Source organism: Chrysemys picta, chromosome 2 (assembly GCF_011386835.1).
Source record: "Chrysemys picta bellii isolate R12L10 chromosome 2, ASM1138683v2, whole genome shotgun sequence".
NCBI lineage: Eukaryota > Metazoa > Chordata > Testudines > Emydidae > Chrysemys > Chrysemys picta.
Window position 1 is genome coordinate 120,967,940 of NC_088792.1, and position 5,776 is coordinate 120,973,715.

At 42.9% G+C, this 5,776-nt stretch overlaps 1 long non-coding RNA gene across 1 annotated transcript; it reads left to right on the forward strand.

Moving 5' to 3' along the window:
• Positions 1–331: 331 nt before the first annotated feature.
• On the forward strand, positions 332–5,566 carry LOC135981465 (uncharacterized). The gene is made up of 2 exons (XR_010598487.1): positions 332–754; positions 3,309–5,566. It is a non-coding gene; the product is annotated as an uncharacterized LOC135981465 (long non-coding RNA).
• Positions 5,567–5,776: the final 210 nt, after the last annotated feature.

Sequence of the window (5,776 nt, forward strand, 5' to 3'; positions counted from 1 at the left end):
CTGTCTCTCTGTGAAACATGAGGACATGCTTGCTTGGGCTTCAAAGAATGAGATAAAGGGGGGACTGTATTCTTGTACCAAATGTACTAGGAACGGTTTGTTTGGACATATGGAGACTTGCAGTCTCCACTCCCTGTTTCTGTTCTTAACTCCCTACTTTCTCCTAGTTTCTAGTGCATGACGAAAAAGCTGATAAGCTGCTGAGGCATCATGAACTGTTTGTACTGTCAAAGAACATAGATATGCATGAATATTAGAAGCTTTTAACTAGTAAAGGGGGGTGGATTGGGTTGCTTTAACTATGACGCGACGGAACTGTCTATATAATCTCACTAGTTATTGTAATCGTGGCTGGTTCTCTCTGGAGACGGGCCGCTCTCTATTGTTGTGTGCACTCTTCAATAAAGAGCTTGTATTGGACCTTGCTGGTGTTGCCTGTCTCTCACTCTGCGGTCAGACAACGAACCTTGCCGTCTGGGTTAAAAAGTCCCCGACAGATTTGGCGACTCCGCCGGGACTCGTCTGACTCTCCGGTGCGGGATCAGACTCCGAAGCAATGCAGCGCGCATCCTCTGGCTTCGAGGAGCCTTGCCCGGTAACCTGATCCCTGCGTCGGCGATAAGGCGAGTTCTGTGAACCAGCTGAAGCCCGTAGAAACCCAGCAATGTCCACCTACCCGTTGAGTAGGATCCAGGTCTTCGGGGTTTGAGTCCCTGGGGAGGTCAGGTCTTTGGGGTTCGAGTCCCTGAATAAGGTAAGCGATCGCCATAGAGGGGTTAGAGTCCCCGGAGAGGGGTTAGAGTCCCCAGTGAGGGGTTAGAGTCCCCGGAGAGGGGTTAGAGTCCCCAGTGAGGGGTTAGAGTCCCCGGAGTAGGGTTGTGAGGGGTTAGAGTCCCCGGAGAGGGGTTAGAGTCCCTACAGGCTAAATGGGACAGTTTGGCAGCAAGTGCCCGGGGGACGCCCCATTGTCTCTGGTACTTAGAAATTGGAAGGAAATCTCTGGAACAACCGGTTTGACTAAATCTAAATGAGAAACTTATGCCAAATTCAATGGCCTTCCTTTACTACTCATTTGTCCCCGACTAAAAACTGGCCAAGGTGTGGAACCTTTTCTGTTGACAGGATGGATTCCCTCAGGAATATCCTGGTTGATCTTAGACCGGGACAAATGGATTATTTATTTGTATGGTATAACTATAAACCAAAAGAAAAACTGCTTTCGGCCCCAGCTGGCTGTGAAAAAAAAATATAGACAGAGGCAAACCAAAGGCAGTACAAAGTTACAGTGCTGAGCTTACATTTGCAAAGCTTAACTATCCAGTGAGATCCAACAGTCTGCCTTTGAGACCCTGGAGCTGGTGTGGTTTGGGGACGCTGAAGAAGCCCCAGGCAGCCGGCCTGGACTAGAATCTCTGAAAGAGACGCCACAGGAGACCCCAGGGTGTAAAAGAACAGCCCTCCCAAGAGTGAGAAGTTAACTCTATAGTTGCTAGAGAGAATTAAGCAGTGAAACTTAGTAAGAATTTCTGTAAGTAATCCAGGCAAGAAGTTATTTAAGTAGAATTATTCAACTATGAATACGTTAGTCTAATTTGCTGAAGAACACTCCTGCTGTGTACAATCTGTATTTTATAAGTTTAAGATGAATTGGTATTGTTTAAAGTTGCAAAACCGAGAATACTTTTGCCAGGCACAGGAAACTAGTGTTGTTTAAGGTATTTAGCATTTAATCCTTAAAGTGACTTAATGCTACAAGATTTAAAATGTTTTAAATAAAGACCAAAGGTTGTGGCTGCAGCAGGGTAGTCAAAGCCAGAAGAATAAAAGATTTAAATTTTGTTTTTGGGTAACAAAATAGCAGATAAAAGATCTGGTAAAGAGAGAGAAGGACAGTGCCCCTGGCTCTGTGTGGTCGAGCTGACACTTTGCTGTGGGGGCATGGAGATTTTGTAAGCATAAAAGAAACAGTTACACCTTGTGTAGAAATTGATGTGGCTAGTGTTGTGGAAATTGAATTGTGGAGAGGATGTGCATTTTCCCCAGAACATGTGCAGTGTATATTGTGGTAAAGGTAAAAGAAATGCAAACCTACCAATATAAGTTGTGTTGTCTTTTTCAGTTCACTGTGTGTTTAAAAGCAAAAGTTAGAAGTAAAAGGCAATCAAAAGTCTGGGAAAGTTAATTGTGTCCTTTTTTAAAGTAAGAATCTTTAAGCTGTGGATAGCTTTGGATCTGGAAGCAAGCCAGAAAGTATTTGTATTAATGCAAATTATCTTACTAATAAGGTAGAAGCCACTGAAACCTGGGCTGCCTATGAAACAAATACAAGGAAATATAGAGTAATTCCTCTGTTTTGTCTAAAATCAACAAAAGTATGTGTATATAAAGGAAATATTTTAAGTAATTAATGTCTTTCAAATCATCAGAGAAAACGGATGCCAGCTGAACAGCATTCAACGTACCATGCATTTACTGGTACAATAGGAATTATTTTTGTGTTCTATGTCCTGTCTTGTGGGGTTTGTCTTGTGGCCAGAATTGTTGTGTTTAATATTTTCATAAGACAGTCGAGTTCAAAATTAAATAAAAGGGTTAAATAAAAAAGCAGATACTTGTTTTATTCAACTTGGAATACAAAGTGTTTGAATAAATCAGGAAAAATGTAATATACTAAAGTCTAATACATTTGCTTAAGTAAAAAAAAAAAAACTTAATTGGTCAGATCTTTTAATTGAAAAAATGTTGTTAAAATTTGCATATCAACAGTCTTTGGAAGCAAGGACATGGAAGGTTAACCCATTCCCCATATTGTCCATGGGATCCTTCTGGCTACCTTAGATTTCTAGCCAGAGGGCTGGGGAGGGAAGAAAGCTATTGGACACAAGAGGTTGTACCGAGTGGACTCCTCAAAGGTGGGTGTGCTTGTCCTGGTTTGTTGCTCCAAAGCTCTGTATAAAAGTTATTTTACTGGAAGGGTGTATATGGCATACATTGAATAATAAGACTAATGTACTGTATAATGGCAATGTGTATGTGTTCATTGTTGAGAAAAGGTGTATGAGTGAAAAGTGGAAGTTTCCTTTGTAGGTTAAAAGAAGCCAAAAAGGAAAGAAGGAAAAAGAACAGAACGAGTTAACTAGAAAAAAAAAATAGCTAGCAAGCTCAGTCCAAAGATAAGATGCTGGCCCATCCAAGGGCACTGCCCACAGCTAAGACTTGGCTGACAGCCAAGAAAAGGGGGGCCTGAATGTGCCCAAGCAGCTGTAAAATCTGCAAAAACACTGCCAGGCATTAATGAAATGTGTTAGGTTTTTCTCACAGGTAAAGAAGTGCTACCTAAAGACCCTAGCAGCCCTGCCATTTATTGAAACCAGGAGACTGAGTCTACATAAAGTCCATCAACGAAAAACTGCTTTGACCATGCTGGAAAGGCCCTTTCCAAGTCCTGTTAACCACCAACTCTGCTGTGAAGTGCCAAGGACTACCTGCCTAGACCCATGCTTCTCACTGTAAAAAGACCCCTCCACCTCGGGAGGACTCTCCGACTGATGATAAGCCTATTTCTCCTTCTAGCTCTGCTGTGTCTTCTGGACAGCAGGAAAAAGAAAGAAAAAAAAAAAAAAGAGACAAGGTGAAGTGCTAGTAACCTCTCCCTTGTCCACTGACAGACCTACTGTGCCTTTGGATTTTTTTCTAAAAAAAAGCAAAACCCATTACAGGGTGATGTGCTAGTAACCTCTCCCCTGTATGATGCTGAACCACACTGTTTCAGAAAAAGAGAAGAAGGAACACTTGCTCCATTGAAACCACCAAAGTCCAGGAATTCCTGACTACAAAAAAAAAAAAACATTAAGAACTGACCCTGGTGAAGAAACAAAGAATTATACACTGGCAGGAAGAAACTTGTGGGACCCATGCTTGGGAATGTGGTTTTGATTGGATTTTGGGGTTTATTCTACAGGCTGCGCCCTGTGTTTTGAATGAGTCCTTCAGCATGTATTGCCCTCCCTAATTGGATTTTAAATGCAAAAGGGGCTGCTATTAGATTAGCACAACAGAGGCTTGGGTTATTTCCTCTAGAAAGAAAAGAGACTTAACCGGATCCCTATAAAATAAGGCCAATAGTACAGCAGCAGTTTAAAATATTTTTAAGAACCAAAAACATAATAAGAAATTAGGGCAACTAAAGAAGGCCACAAGCCTTATTTGTGGAGCACAGCTAACCCAGGTACAGGCTGGAATTGGTAAGTTACATGTTATCTCCGCCCTTAGTACTATGACCCAAAAGTTGCTAATAGAGATAGTATTGAATATCACTGAGGCTGGGAAGGCATTGCAGTGGGATCTAGCATGTTCAGGCTTGGCCCACTGCCCTTACAGACACATCAGGAGTACCATCTGATCTGTGGCCATAAAGAAATACTTGGAGACTTTCCTGGTGGAAGTGCGGACATTCTCAATGCTCCTTCCAAGCATATGGACCGGTTAGGGAGGTGTGGGCTCCCACATACCGAATCCTGCCGGGTCCATGGGGAGGATGCATGAGGGATTGGGTAATTCACCGAGACATGTGGGAAATTAGACTAACGCCGATGCCCTGGTGGACTTGGTAACAGCACAGAGAAAACTAAGGCAGATGGTTCTCCAGAACCACTTTGCTCTAGATATTTTACTGGCCTCTCAGAGAGGAATATGTGCATTAATTGGACAAGAATGCTGTGTGTATTTCCCAGATGTTTATAATGCCACTTGGAAAAGAGCAAACCACCTTATAAAGGTAGCAAAGGACCACGGAGGGAAGCGAATTGAATCCTGGTGGAGTAACCTGTTCAATTGGATTCCAGATATAGGTGGTTCGCTCCATAATGTACTCCAAAGTGCCGTTGTAATTATATGTGGCCTGCTAGCTTTGTATGTTATGATAAAGGTTGGATGGGCACCAAGGTGTGTTCTGCCAAAAAGTAATCAACTCCCAAGCTTACCACTCATAGCTGTCTCATAGTAGTGAGTTGTCCCAGGAGTCCCTTCGAGGTACTCCAGGGACAAAGGGGGGACTGTTAGGTCCAAAGAAAATGGAGTATAGAACAGGTTGTTTGGCCAGCTTAGCCAAAGTTCGGCTAACTGTAGTTGCTGGGCCATTCCTGTCTCTCTGTGAAACATGAGGACATGCTTGCTTGGGCTTCAAAGAATGAGATAAAGGGGGGACTGTATTCTTGTACCAAATGTACTAGGAACGGTTTGTTTGGACATATGGAGACTTGCAGTCTCCACTCCCTGTTTCTGTTCTTAACTCCCTACTTTCTCCTAGTTTCTAGTGCATGACGAAAAAGCTGATAAGCTGCTGAGGCATCATGAACTGTTTGTACTGTCAAAGAACATAGATATGCATGAATATTAGAAGCTTTTAACTAGTAAAGGGGGGTGGATTGGGTTGCTTTAACTATGACGCGACGGAACTGTCTATATAATCTCACTAGTTATTGTAATCGTGGCTGGTTCTCTCTGGAGACGGGCCGCTCTCTATTGTTGTGTGCACTCTTCAATAAAGAGCTTGTATTGGACCTTGCTGGTGTTGCCTGTCTCTCACTCTGCGGTCAGACAACAAACCTTGCCGTCTGGGTTAAAAAGTCCCCGACATTTAGTCTGTAGAAGAGAAGAATGAGGGGGGATTTGATAGCTGCTTTCAACTACCTGAAAGGGGGTTCCAAAGAAGATGGATGTAGACTGTTCTCAGTGGTAGCAGATGACAGAACACTGAGTAATCATCACAAGTTGC